General features: G+C 38.8%; 2 long non-coding RNA genes across 2 annotated transcripts; both read left to right on the forward strand.

Moving 5' to 3' along the window:
- The first annotated feature begins 1,218 nt into the window (after positions 1-1,218).
- On the forward strand, positions 1,219-2,387 carry LOC141102552 (uncharacterized). Its single transcript, XR_012235142.1, has 3 exons — positions 1,219-1,289; positions 1,393-1,615; positions 2,335-2,387. It is a non-coding gene; the product is annotated as an uncharacterized lncRNA (long non-coding RNA).
- Positions 2,388-2,676: 289 nt separating this feature from the next.
- On the forward strand, positions 2,677-8,401 carry LOC141102553 (uncharacterized). The gene is made up of 5 exons (XR_012235143.1): positions 2,677-2,893; positions 7,086-7,137; positions 7,252-7,318; positions 7,422-7,644; positions 8,350-8,401. It is a non-coding gene; the product is annotated as an uncharacterized lncRNA (long non-coding RNA).
- Positions 8,402-14,656: the final 6,255 nt, after the last annotated feature.

Raw genomic sequence — 14,656 nt, forward strand, 5'->3', positions numbered from 1 at the left:
TTTTTAAGTGGGCGAATTTGCACAATTGGTGGCTGACTAAATACTTTTTTGCCCCACTGTAATACGAAGTCACATATAATATAGAAAAGTCTAACAATCTTACACTGAATGCCACATGTTCATCTTAGGATTCCTCAATATGCAAAGCAGCTATCCATGCTGGAATTCTGGGTAATAATGGAGGACTGGTGACAGTGGAAAAAACACCTGGACAACAGAGTTACAGTGGATCAGCAAGGAATGGAGTCACAACAAGAAATTATGGATCGTGGCCTGGGTCATTTGTATTCCATGGTTCCTCAAAACCACCAACACCTAAACCAACAGAAGTACCAACCCAAAAACCACCAGGTAATCTCCTACGACAGACCAGAGTATCCAATATGATATGTCTCCTAGATTTAGTTAATGTCAAAGTGCTCAAATAGATCATTTACAGTCAAATTACTTTGTACAACGGATTGTACAAAGGTTACCGTTTTTTCCCCATTTGCCTGGAATAAACCACATTTTGAGGGATCTCTCCTCAGAAGCAAGTAACCCTGGCAGGGAAGTCAAAAAGTTTGGCCTACACAGTGCAGTTATTGTGGCCACATCAGTATGGTGACTGCTGGACTCTGTAGCCAATGTGCAATATACCCTAAAAACTGATCTAATGTTTTCAAGGAATATAAAACAGGAATTTTCCTTGCACATGATTGTGCGGTTCAACACAGCCTCACTTTATACACAATGCTAAGTGAAAATTAAGTCTACTATGCAGACAATTTCTCTCCTTTAGTAAATCAACACTTTTATGTGTCAATCATGGGTAGGGCAAGAGAAAAAAAAATGAAACAGACATTGCAGAGGACCATAGATAATCACAGTAGCCATACTAAGTTTTAAGCATTCAGAGAACTTAACAACACCAGTAATGTAATCCTAATGCTTGTTCAGAGTAACTAAAGTTTGCCCTATATGATGGCAATCCAGTGCTACAATATATTACTGAATGGTCATTATGACTTCATCACTACCTGGGCATAAAACTGATCTAATGTTTTCTCTTTCCAGTAATTGGATCCTGTTCAACTACTGCCAGAAATCTGCAGGAACCAATTTTAATGTAAGTTTTATCTTAAAATAATTTCACTGTATGAATAAATTCAATTAACTATAAATAGAAATGATAATCAGTATAATATAATTAATACAAGTTTTAATATTTTGAATTTCTAAGTGTTCAATGTCCATCTGAGTGCCAGAAGAATGGAGGAACTGTTTGGGGAACTGATGTCTACACAGATGTAAGCTATCAGTTTTACCATTTTTCTCATATAATACGAAGTCATATATAATATAGAAAAGTCTAACATTAATCTTGCACTGAATGCCACATGTTTATCTTAGGATTCTTCAATATGCAAAGCAGCTATCCATGCTGGAATTCTGGGTAATAATGGAGGAATGGTGACAGTGGAAAAAACACCTGGACAGCAGAGTTACAGTGGATCAGCAAGGAATGGAGTCACAACAAGAAATTGTGGATTGTGGCCTGGGTCATTTGTATTCCATGGTTCCTCAAAACCACCAATACCTAAACCAACAGAAGTACCAACCCAAAAACCACCAGGTAGTCTTCTACGACAGACCAGAGTATCCAATATGATATGTCTATTAGATTTAGATAATTTCAAAGTGCTCAAATAGATCATTTACAGTCAAATTACTTTGTACAATGGATTGTACAAAGGTTACCTTTTGTCCCCATTTGCCTGAAATAAACCACATTTTGAGGAATCTCTCCTCAGAAGCAAATATCCCTGGTAAAACCCTGGCAGGGAAGTCAAAAAGTTTGGCCTGCACAGTGCAGTTATTGTGGCCACATCAGTATGGCGACTGCTGGACTCTGTAACCAATGCGCAATATACCCTAAAAACTGATCTAATGTTTTCAAGGAATATAAAACAGAAATTTTCCTTGCACATGTTTGTGCGGTTCAACACAGCCTCATTTTATACATGATACTAAGTGAAAATTAAGTCTACTATGCAGACAATTTCTCTCCTTTAGTAAATCAACACTTTTATGTGTCAATCATGGGTAGGGCAAGAGAAAAAAAAAAAAGGAAACAGACATTGCAGAGCACAATAGATAATCACAGTAGCCATACTAAGCTTTAAGCATTCAGAGAACTGAACAACACCCGTAATGCAATCCTAATGCTTGTTCAGAGTAACTACAGTTTGCCCTATAGGATGGCAATCCAGTGCTACAACAGAATACTTTATGGTCATTATGACTTCATTGCTACCTGGGCATAAAAACTGATCTAATGTTTTCTCTTTCCAGTAATTGGATCCTGTTCAACTACTTCCAGAAATCTGCAGGAATCAATTTCAATGTAAGTTTTATCTCAAAATAATTTCTCTGTATGAATAAATTCAATTAACTATAAATAGAAATGATAATCAGTATAATATAATGAATACAAGTTTTAATATTTTGAATTTCTAAGTGTTCAATGTCCATCTGAGTGCCAGGAGAATGGAGGAACTGTTTGGGGAACTGATGTCTACACAGATGTAAGCCATCAGATTTACCATTTTTCTCATATAATATGAAGTCATATATAATATAGAAAAGTCTAACATTAATCTTACACTGAATGCCACATTTTTATCTTAGCATTCCTCAATATGTAAAGCAGCTATCCATGCTGGAATTCTGGGTAATAATGGAGGACTGGTGACATTGGAAAAAACACCTGGACAAGAGAATTACAGTGGATCAGCAAGGAATGGAGTCACAACAAGCAATTATGGATCATGGCCTCGGTCATTTGTATTCCACGGTCCCTCAAAACCACCAACACCTAAACCAACAGATGTACCAACCCCAAAACCGCCAGGTAGTTTCCTACGACAGACCAGAGTATCCAATATGTTGTCTACCGGGCGCTCGGGTTCGACACATCACAGATCTTGTGGACAGATTACTGGGAGGGGCTGGGGAAGACCCGGCTGTCATGGTGCACGTTGGCACCAATGACAAAGTCAGAGGCAGATGGAGTGTCCTAAAGGATGATTTTAGGGACTTAGGAGCTAAATTGAGGAAAAGGACCTCCAAGGTAGTATTCTCAGGAATACTACCGGTACATCGATCCACACCAGAAAGGCAGAGGGAGATTAGGGAAGTAAACAAGTGGCTGAAGAGCTGGTGTAGTAAGGAGGGGTTTGGGTTCCCGGAGGACTGGGCTGACTTCTCAGTCGGTAACCGGTACTATAGAAGGGACGGACTGCACCTAAATAAGGAGGGTGCAGATCTGCTGGGAATGAAGATGGCCAAAAAGTTAGAGTGGTTTTTAAACTAGGCGATGGGGGGAGGGTCCAGAGACAGAGATAGCCAGCGTGGAAGATATTCCAGAGGGTAGTATTGGGGGCATTAGTGGTAGGTTAACCAAAGCACAAAAACACAAGGTGAGTATAGTAGCAAGTCCTAGTTGCAATCTCGAAACACCCAATACGAGGACAATATGCGACCGGTCTAAACTATGTGGCATGTTCACCAATGCCAGGAGCATGGCGGACAAGATGGATGAACTAGAGATACTGTTGTACAAGGAGGATTTGGATTTTGTGGGAATTTCAGAGACCTGGTTCAACAGCTCTCATGATTGGCTGGCAAACATTCAAGGGTATACCCTATACCGCAAGGATAGAGAGGGTAAAAAAGGGGGAGGGGTATGCCTATATATCAAGAATAATGTACAAGCGAATGTGAGAGATGACATCACTGAGGGAGCTAGAGAGGAGGTGGAATCCTTATGGGTAGAGCTCCAAAGGGATGAAGCTAAGGGGAAAATAATACTGGGAGTATGCTATAGGCCCCCTAACCTGAGGGAGGAAGTGGAGACGGATCTCCTATCACAAATTGGATTAGCAGCAAGGATAGGAAGTGTTATCATAATGGGGGATTTTAATTATCCAGACATAGACTGGGCGGAGGGAACCGCGCATTCATTTAAGGTTTGCCAGTTCCTTAATGTCTTGCAGGACAATTTTATGGGTCAGATGGTAGACGCACCAACTAGAAATAAAACATTACTGGATCTACTGATTACCAACAATACAGACCTGATCACGGATGTAGAAATACGGGGCAATTTAGGTAACAGCAATCACAGGTCAATTCGTTTCAGTATAAATCACACAAATAGGAAACATGAAGGGAACACAAAGACACTGAATTTCAAAAGAGCCAACTTCCCTAAACTACAAACCTTGCTAAAAGGCATAAATTGGGATAAAATACTAGGAACAAAGAATACGGAGGAGAGATGGGTTTGCTTTAAGAGCATATTAAATAAGGGCATTAGCCAATGTTTCCCATTGGGTAATAAATTTGAAAGAGCGAACAAAAATCCTGGATGGCTTAACTCCAATGTAAAAATGCATATAAAAGCAAAGGAGAAGGCCTTCAAAAAATACTAGGTTGAGGGATCATCCTCAGCATTCAGACTTTATAAAGAATGCAACAAGAAATGTAAGGGTGCAATTAGGACGGCTAAGATAGAACATGAAAGACACATAGCGGAGGAGAGCAAAAAAAATCCCAAGAAATTCTTTAAGTATGTAAACAGTAAAAAAGGGAGGACAGACCATATTGGCCCCATAAAGAATGAGGAAGGACATCTGGTTACAAAGGATGGGGAGATGGCGAAGGTATTGAATTTATTCTTCTCCTCAGTGTTCACGAGTGAATCAGGGGGCTTCAGTAACCAAAACTGCAGTGTTTATCCTCATGACACAACACAGGAAGCACCTCCATAGTTAACAGAGGACAGAATTAAAATTAAACTTGAGAAACTTAACATTAATAAATCACCGGGACCAGATGGCTTGCATCCGAGGGTACTTAGGGAACTCAGTCAAGTGATTGCCAGACCGTTGTTCCTAATTTTTACAGAAAGTCTATTGACTGGAATAGTACCAGCTGATTGGAGAAAAGCCAATGTAGCACCAATATTTAAAAAGGGCCCAAAATACATCCCTGGGAATTACAGACCAGTTAGCCTAACATCAATAGTATGTAAACTCTTGGAGGGGATGATAAGGGACTATATACAAGATTTTAGTAATAAGAACGATATCATTAGCAGTAATCAGCATGGATTCATGAAGAATCGTTCTTGCCAAACCAGTCTATTAACCTTCTATGAGGAGGTGAGTTGCCATCTAGATAAAGGAAGGCCCGTAGACGTGGTGTATCTGGATTTTGCAAAAGCATTTGACACAGTTCCCCATAAACGTTTACTGTACAAAATAAGGTCCATTGGCATGGACCATAGGGTGAGTACATGGATTGAAAACTGGCTACAAGGGCGAGTTCAGAGGGTGGTGATAAATGGGGAATACTCAGAATGGTCAGGGATGGGTAGTGGGGTTCCCCAGGGTTCTGTGCTGGGACCAATTCTATTTAATTTGTTTATAAACGACCTGGAGGATGGGATAAACAGTTCAATCTCTGTATTTGCAGATGATACTAAGCTAAGCAGGGCAATAACTTCTCCGCAGGATGTGGAAACCTTGCAAAAAGACCTGAACAAATTAATGGGGTGGGCGACTACATGGCAAATGAGGTTCAATGTAGAAAAATGTAAAATAATGCATTTGGGTGGCAAAAATATGAATGCAATCTATACACCGGGGGGAGAACCTCTGGGGGAATCTAGGATGGAAAAGGACCTGGGGGTCCTAGTAGATGATAGGCTCAGCAATGGTATGCAATGCCAAGCTGCTGCTAATAAAGCAAAGAGAATATTGGCATGCATTAAAAGGGGGATCAACGCAAGAGATAAAACGATAATTCTCCCACTCTACAAGGCTCTGGTCCGGCTGCACCTGGATTATGCTGTCCAGTTCTGGGCACCAGTCCTCAGGAAGGATGTACTGGAAATAGAGCGAGTACAAAGAAGGGCAACAAAGCTAATAAAGGGTCTGGAGGATCTTAGTTATGAGGAAAGGTTGCAAGCACTGAACTTATTCTCTCTGGAGAAGAGACGCTTGAGAGGGGATATGATTTCAGTTTACAAATACTGTACTGGTGACCCCACAATAGGGATAAAACTTTTTCGCAGAAGAGAGTTTAATAAGACTCGTGGCCACTCATTACAATTAGAAGAAAAGAGGTTTAACCTTAAACTACGTAGAGGGTTCTTTACTGTAAGAGCGGCAAGGATGTGGAATTCCCTTCCACAGGCGGTGGTCTCAGCGGGGAGCATTGATAGCTTCAAGAAACTATTAGATAATCACCTGAATGACCGCAACATACAGGGATATACAATGTAATACTTACACATAATCACACACATAGGTTGGACTTGATGGACTTGTGTCTTTTTTCAACCTCACCTAAAAAAAAAAAAAAAAAAATATGTTTCTCAGATTTAGTTAATATCAAAGTGCTCAAATAGATCATTTACAGTCAAATTACTTTGTACAACGGATTGTGCTAAGGTTACCGTTTGTCCCCATTTGCCTGGAATAAACCACATTTTGAGGGATCTCTCCTCAGAAGCAAGTAACCCTGGCAGGGAAGTCAAACAGTTTGGCCTGCACAGTGCAGTTATTGTGGCCACATCAGTATGGCGACTGCTGGACTCTGTAGCCAATGTGCAATATACCCTAAAAACTGATCTAATGTTTTCAAGGAATATGAAACAGGAATTTTCCTTGCACATGATTGTGCGGTTCAACACAGCCTCACTTTATACTTGATGCTAAGTGAAAATTAATTCTACAATGCAGACAATTTCTCTCCTTTAGTAAATCAACACTTTTATGTGTCAATCATGGGTAGGGCGAGAGAAAAAAAAATGAAACAGACATTGCAGAGCACAATAGTTAATCACAGTAGCCATACTAAGTTTTAAGCATTCAAAGAACTGAACAACACCAGTAATGCAATCCTAATGCTTGTTCAGAGTAAATACAGTTTGCCCTATATGATGGCGATCCAGTGCTACAATAGAATACTGTATGGTCATTATGAATTCATCTCTACCTGGGCATAAAAACTGATCTAATGTTTTCTCTTTCCAGTAATTGGATCCTGTTCAACTACTTCCAGAAATCTGCAGGAATCAATTTCAATGTAAGTTTTATCTCAAAATAATTTCACTGTATGAATAAATTCAATTAACCATAAATATAAATGATAATCAGTATAATATAATGAATACAAGTTTTAATATTTTGAATTTCTAAGTGTTCAATGTCCATCTGAGTGCCAGGAGAATAGAGGAACTGTTTGGGGAACTGATGTCTACATAGATGTAAGCTATCAGTTTTACCATTTTTCTCATATAATACGAAGTCATATATAATATAGAAAAGTTTAACATTAATCTTGCACTAAATGCCACGTTTTTATCTTAGCATTCCTCAATATGTAAAGCAGCTATCCATGCTGGAATTCTGGGTAATAATGGAGGACTGGTGACAGTGGAAAAAACACATGGACAACAGAGTTACAGTGGATCAGCAAGGAATGGAGTCACAACAAGCAATTATGGATCGTGGCCTCGGTCATTTGTATTCCATAGATCCTCAAAACCACCAACACCTAAACCAACAGAAGTACCAACCCAAAAACCGCCAGGTAGTCTCCTATGACAGACCAGAGTGTCCAATATGCTATGTCTCTCAGATTTAGTTAATGTCAAAGTACTCAAATAGATCATTTACAGTCAAATTACTTTGTACAACGGATTGTACTAAGGTTACCGTTTGTCCCCATTTGCCTGGAATAAACCACATTTTGAGGGATCTCTCCTCAGAAGCAAGTAACCCTGGCAGGGAAGTCCAAAAGTTTGGCCTGCACAGTGCAGTTATTGTGGCCACATCAATATGGCGACTGCTGGACTCTGTAGCCAATGCGCAATATACCCTATAAACTGATCTAATGTTATCAAGGAATATAAAACAGGAATTTTCCTTGCACATGATTGTGCGGTTCAACACAGCCTCATTTTATACACGAAGCTAAGTGAAAATTAAGTCTATTATGCAGACAATTTCTCTCCTTTGGTAAATCAACACTTTTATGTGTCAATCATCGGTAGGGCGAGAGAAAAAAACATGATACAGACATTGCAGAGCACAATAGATAATCACAGTAGCCATACTAAGTTTTAAGCATTCAGAGAACTGAACAACACCAGTAATGCAATCCTAATGCTTGTTCAGAGTAACTACAGTTTGCCCTATATGATGGCAATCCAGTGCTGCAACAGAATACTGTATGGTCATTATGACTTCATCGCTACCTAGGCATAAAAACTGATCTAATGTTTTCTCTTTCCAGTAATTGGATCCTGTTCAACTACTTCCAGAAATCTGCAGGAATCAATTTCAATGTAAGTTTTATCTCAAAATAATTTCTCTGTATGAATAAATTCAATTAACTATAAATAGAAATGATAATCAGTATAATATAATGAATACAATTTTTAATATTTTTAATTTCTAAGTGTTCAATGTCCATCTGAGTGCCAGGAGAATGGAGGAACTGTTTGGGGAACTGATGTCTACACAGATGTAAGCTATCAGATTTACCATTTCTCTCACATAATACAAAGTCATATATAATATTGTTAGAATATCAGAATTTATGAATGGTTGAGTTCTTGTGATAATTGAATTATATATATAAATATATATATAAATATATATATATATCTTCTATGTATGGAAAAGGTGAAGTTATATAGGTTTTTATACTCATATAAGTTTATGCTGGTATAGGCTTTGTATGCATTGCTTGGGAGAGATATCACATATGGATACAATTTAGTGTAGACCATTTCACCTCCCCCATCGTAAGGGATAGGATTACAGTCTTTCCAAAGACACAAAGTTTCAGTATGTTAAGAATATAAGCTGTTTCTTTACATTACTATATTTCTTGATTAGGATATTAATAAGAACATTGCATTTTACATATATGTATACTGATATGTAGGATTTTATATGTTTAAAGGAAATGTATATATTGTAAGTTAAATGATTCTTAAACGATAGCTTTTCTCACTTAGTTCATAGCCCCACCCTTAGGAATGTTGGAAGGAGTAATTCAAATTTCCCGGTCTTTTCTATGAAACTATAACAAATCTTTTTTAAGCCAGCCTCTTTGGGAAAGGTGGGGGTTAATTGTAGGAGTACAGACAGGCTGTGGGGAGGGACACTTGCACTGCAGCTCTCCATGAAGACACACACACACACAGACACACATCTCAAGACATACACACAGACATATCTGATTTAAACTTCATTTTAAGAATAATCTATTTTTGTATTCTACATTTTGACATTGTTTTTGTAACATTTTGCTAATTGATCATTAAATCAATTTTGGAGGTTTTACACGAGAACTTAACGGATTTTTCTTGGAACTTTTCTCATCAATATGAATTATTGAAATATAGTTATTAATACAGAAATAACTCGATTTTTACAAATATAGAAAAGTCTAACATTAATCTTACACTGAATGCCACATTTTTATCTTAGCATTCCTCAATATGTAAAGCAGCTATCCATGCTGGAATTCTGGGTAATAATGGAGGACTGGTGACAGTGAAAAAAACACCTGGACAAGAGAATTACAGTGGATCAGCAAGGAATGGAGTCACAACAAGAAATTATGGATCGTGGCCTGGGTCATTTGTATTCCATGGTTCCTCAAAACCACCAACACCTAAACCAACAGAAGTACCAACCCAAAAACCACCAGGTAGTCTCCTACGACAGACCAGAGTATCCAATATGATATGTCTCTCAGATCTAGTTAATCTCAAAGTGCTCAAATAGATCATTTACAGTCAAATTACTTTGTGCAACGGATTGTACTAAGGCTACCATTTGTCCCCATTTGCCTGGAATAAACCACATTTTGAGGGATCTTTCCTCAGAAGCAAGTAACCCTGGCAGGGAAGTCAAACAGTTTGGCCTGCACAGTGCAGTTATTGTGGCCACATCAGTATGGCGACTGCTGGACTCTGTAGCCAATGTGCAATATACCCTAAAAACTGATCTAATGTTTTCAAGGAATATGAAACAGGAATTTTCCTTGCACATGATTGTGCGGTTCAACACAGCCTCACTTTATACACGATGCTAAGTGAAAATTAATTCTACTATGCAGACAATTTCTCTCCTTTAGTAAATCAACACTTTTATGTGTCAATCATGGGTAGGGCGAGAGAAAAAAAAATGATACAGACATGTCAGAGCACAATAGATAATCACAGTAGCCATACTAAGTTTTAAGCATTCAGAGAACTGAACAACACCAGTAATGCAATCCTAATGCTTGTTCAGGGTAACTACAGTTTGCCCTATAGGATGGCAATCCAGTGCTACAACAGAATACTGTATGGTCATTATGACTTCATCGCTACCTGGGCATAAAAACTGATCTAATGTTTTCTCTTTCCAGTAATTGGATCCTGTTCAACTACTGCCAGAAATCTGCAGGAACCAATTTTAATGTAAGTTTTATCTCAAAATAATTTCACTGTATGAATAAATTCAATTAACTATAAATAGAAATGATAATCAGTATAATATAATGAATACAAGTTTTAATATTTTGAATTTCTAAGTGTTCAATGTCCATCTGAGTGCCAGGAGAATGGAGGAACTGTTTGGGGAACTGATGTCTACACAGACGTAAGCTATTAGTTTTACCATTTTTCTCATATACAGTGGGTCAAAAAAGTATTTAGTCAGCCACCAATTGTGCAAGTTCTCCCACTTAAAAATATGAGAGAGGCCTGTAATTGTCATCATAGGTATACCTCAACTATGAGAGACAAAATGTGGAAGCAAATCCAGACAATCACATTGTCTGATTTTTGAAAGAATTTATTTGCAAATTATGGTGGAAAATAAGTATTTGGTCAATATCAAAAGTTCATCTCAATACTTTGTTATATATCCTTTGTTGGCAATGACAGAGGTCAAACGTTTTCTGTAAGTCTTCACAAGATTGTCACACACTGTTGCTGGTATATTGGCCCATTCCTCCATGCAGATCTCCTCTAGAGCAGTGATGTTTTGGGGCTGTCGCTGGGCAACATGTACTTATAACTCCCTCCAAAGGTTTTCTATGAAGTTGAGATCTGGAGACTGGCTAGGCCACTCCAGGACCTTGAAATGCTCCTTACGAAGCCACTTCTTCGTTGCCCGGGCGGTGTGTTTGGGATCATTGTCATGCTGAAAGATCCAGCCACGTTTCATCGTCAATGCCCTTGCTGATGGGAGGAGGTTTGCACTCAAAATCTCATGATACATGGCCCCATTCATTCTTTCATGTACACGGATCAGTCGTCCTGTTCCCTTTGCACAGAAACAGCCCCAAAGCATGATGTTGCCACCCCCATGCTTCACAGTAGGTATGGTGTTCTTTGGTTGCAACTCAGCATTCTCTCTCCTTCAAATATGACGAGTTGTGTTTCTACCAAACAGTTCTACTTTGGTTTCATCTGACCATATGACATTCTCCCAATCCTCTTCTGGATCATCCAAATGCTCTCTTGCAAACCTCAGACGGGCCCGGACATGTACTGGCTTAAGCAGGGAGACACGTCTGGCACTGCAGGATCTGATTCCCTGGCGGCATAGTGTGTTACTGATAGTAGCCTTTGTTATGTTGGTCCCAGCTCTCTGCAGGTCATTCACTAGGTCCCCCCGTGTGGTTCTGGGATTTTTGCTCACCTTTCTTGTGATCATTTTGACCTCACGGGGTGAGATCTTGCGTGGAGCTCCAGATCGAGAGAGATTATCAGTGGTCTTGTATGTCTTCCATTTTCTAATTATTGCTCCCACAGTTGATTTCTTCACACCAAGCTGCTTGCCTATTGCAGATTTAGTCTTCCCAGCCTGGTGCAGGTCTACAATTTTGTTTCTGGTGTCCTCCAACAGCTCTTTGGTCTTCACCATAGTGGAATTTGGAGTGTGACTGTTTGAGGTTGTGGACAGGTGTCTTTTATACTGATAACAAGTTCAAACAGGTGCCATTAATACAGGTAATGAGTGGAGGACAGAGGAGCCTCTTAAAGAAGAAGATACAGGTCTGTGAGAGCCAGAAATCTTGCTTGTTTGTAGGTGACCAAATCCTTATTTTCCACCAGAATTTGCAAATAAATTCTTTCAAAAATCAGACAATGTGATTGTCTGGATTTGTTTCCACATTTTGACTCTCATAGTTGAGGTATACCTATGATGACAATTACAGGCCTCTCTCATCTTTTTAAGTGGGAGAACTTGCACAATTGGTGGCTGACTAAATACTTTTTTGCCCCACTGTAATACGAAGTCATATATAATATAGAAAAGTCTAACATTAATCTTACACTGAATGCCACATGTTTATTTTAGGATTCCTCAATATGCAAAGCAGCTATCCATGCTGGAATTCTGGGTAATAATGGAGGACTGGTGACATTGGAAAAAACACCTGGACAAGAGAATTACAGTGGATCAGCAAGGAATGGAGTCACAACAAGCAATTATGGAACATGGCCTCGGTCATTTGTATTCCATGGTTCCTCAAAACCACCAACACCTAAACCAACAGAAGTGCCAACCCCAAAACCGCCAGGTAGTCTCCTGCGACAGACCAGAGTATCCAATATGATATGTTTCTCAGATTTAGTTAATGTCAAAGTGCTCAAATAGATCATTTACAGTCAAATTACCTTGTACAATGGATTGTACAAAGGTTACCGTTTGTCCCCATTTGCCTGGAATAAACCACATTTTGAGGGATCACTCCTCAGAAGCAAGTATCCCTGGTAAAACCATGGCAGGGAAGTCCAAAAGTTTGGCCTGCACAGTGCAGTTATTGTGGCCACATCAGTATGGCGACTGCTGGACTCTGTAGCCAATGTGCAATATACCCTAAAAACTGATCTAATGTTTTCAAGGAATATGAAACAGAAATTTTCCTTGCACATGATTGTGCGGTTCAACACAGCCTTACTTTATACACAATGCTAAGTGAAAATTAAGTCTACTATGCAGACAATTTCTCTCTTTTAGTAAATCAACAGTTTTATGTGTCAATCATGGGTAGGGCAAGAGAAAAAAATGAAACAGACATTGCAGAGCACAATAGATAATCACAGTAGCCATACTAAGTTTTAAGCATTCAGGGAACTGAACAACACCAGTAATGCAATTCTAATGCTTGTTCAGAGTAACTACAGTTTGCCCTATATGATGGCAATCCAGTGCTACAACAGAATACTGTATGGTCATTATGACTTAATCGCTACCTAGGCATAAAAACTGATCTAATGTTTTCTCTTTCCAGTAATTGGATCCTGTTCAACTACTTCCAAAAATCTGCAGGAATCAATTTCAGTGTAAGTTTTATCTCAAAATAATTTCTCTGTATGAATAAATTCAATTAACTATAAATAGAAATGATAATCAGTATAATATAATGAATACAAGTTTTAATATTTTGAATTTCTAAGTGTTCAATGTCCATCTGAGTGCCAGGAGAATGGAGGAACTGTTTGGGGAACTGATGTCTACACAGATGTAAGCTATTAGTTTTGCAGTTTTTCTCATATAATACTAAGTCATATATAATGTAGAAAAGGCTAACATTAATCTTGAACTGAATGCCACATGTTTATCTTAGGATTCCTCAATATGCAAAGCAGCTATCCATGCTGGAATTCTGGGTAATAATGGAGGACTGGTGACAGTGGAAAAAACACCTGGACAAGACAATTACAGTGGATCAGAAAGGAATGGAGTCACAACAAGCAATTATGGATCGTGGCCTCGGTCATTTGTATTCCATGGTTCCTCCAAACCACCAACACCTAAACCAACAGAAGTACCAACCCAAAAACCTCCAGGTAGTCTCCTATGACAGACCAGAGTATCCAATATGATATGTCTCTCAGATTGAGTTAATGTCAAATCGCTCAAATAGATCATTTACAGTCAAATTACTTTGTACAACGGATTGTACAAAGGTTACCGTTTGTCCCCATTTGCCTGGAATAAACCACATTTTGAGGGATCTCTCCTCAGAAGCAAGTATCCCTGGTAAAAACCCTGGCAGGGAAGTCCAAAAGTTTGACCTGCACAGTGTAGTTATTGTGGCCACATCAGTATGGCGACTGCTGGACTCTGTAGCCAATGTGCAATATACCCTATAAACTGATCTAATGTTATTAAGGAATATAAAACAGGAATTTTCCTTGCACATGATTGTGCGGTTCAACACAGCCTCATTTTATACACGAAGCTAAGTGAAAATTAAGTCTACTATGCAGACAATTTCTCTCCTTTAGTAAATCAACACTTTTATGTGTCAATCATCGGTAGGGCGAGAGAAAGAAAAATGATACAGACATTGCAGAGCACAATAGATAATCTCAGTAGCCATACTAAGTTTTAAGCATTCAGAGAACTGAACAACACCAGTAATGCAATCCTAATGCTTGTTCAGAGTAACTACAGTTTGCCCTATAGGATGGCAATCCAGTGCTGCAACAGAATACTGTAGGTAATTATGACTTCATCGCTACCTGAGCATAAAAACTGATCTAATGTTTTCTCTTTCCAGTAATTGGATCCTGTTCAAC

This window comes from Aquarana catesbeiana, linkage group LG07 (assembly GCF_042186555.1).
Source record: "Aquarana catesbeiana isolate 2022-GZ linkage group LG07, ASM4218655v1, whole genome shotgun sequence".
In the NCBI taxonomy this organism is placed as follows: Eukaryota; Metazoa; Chordata; class Amphibia; order Anura; family Ranidae; genus Aquarana; species Aquarana catesbeiana.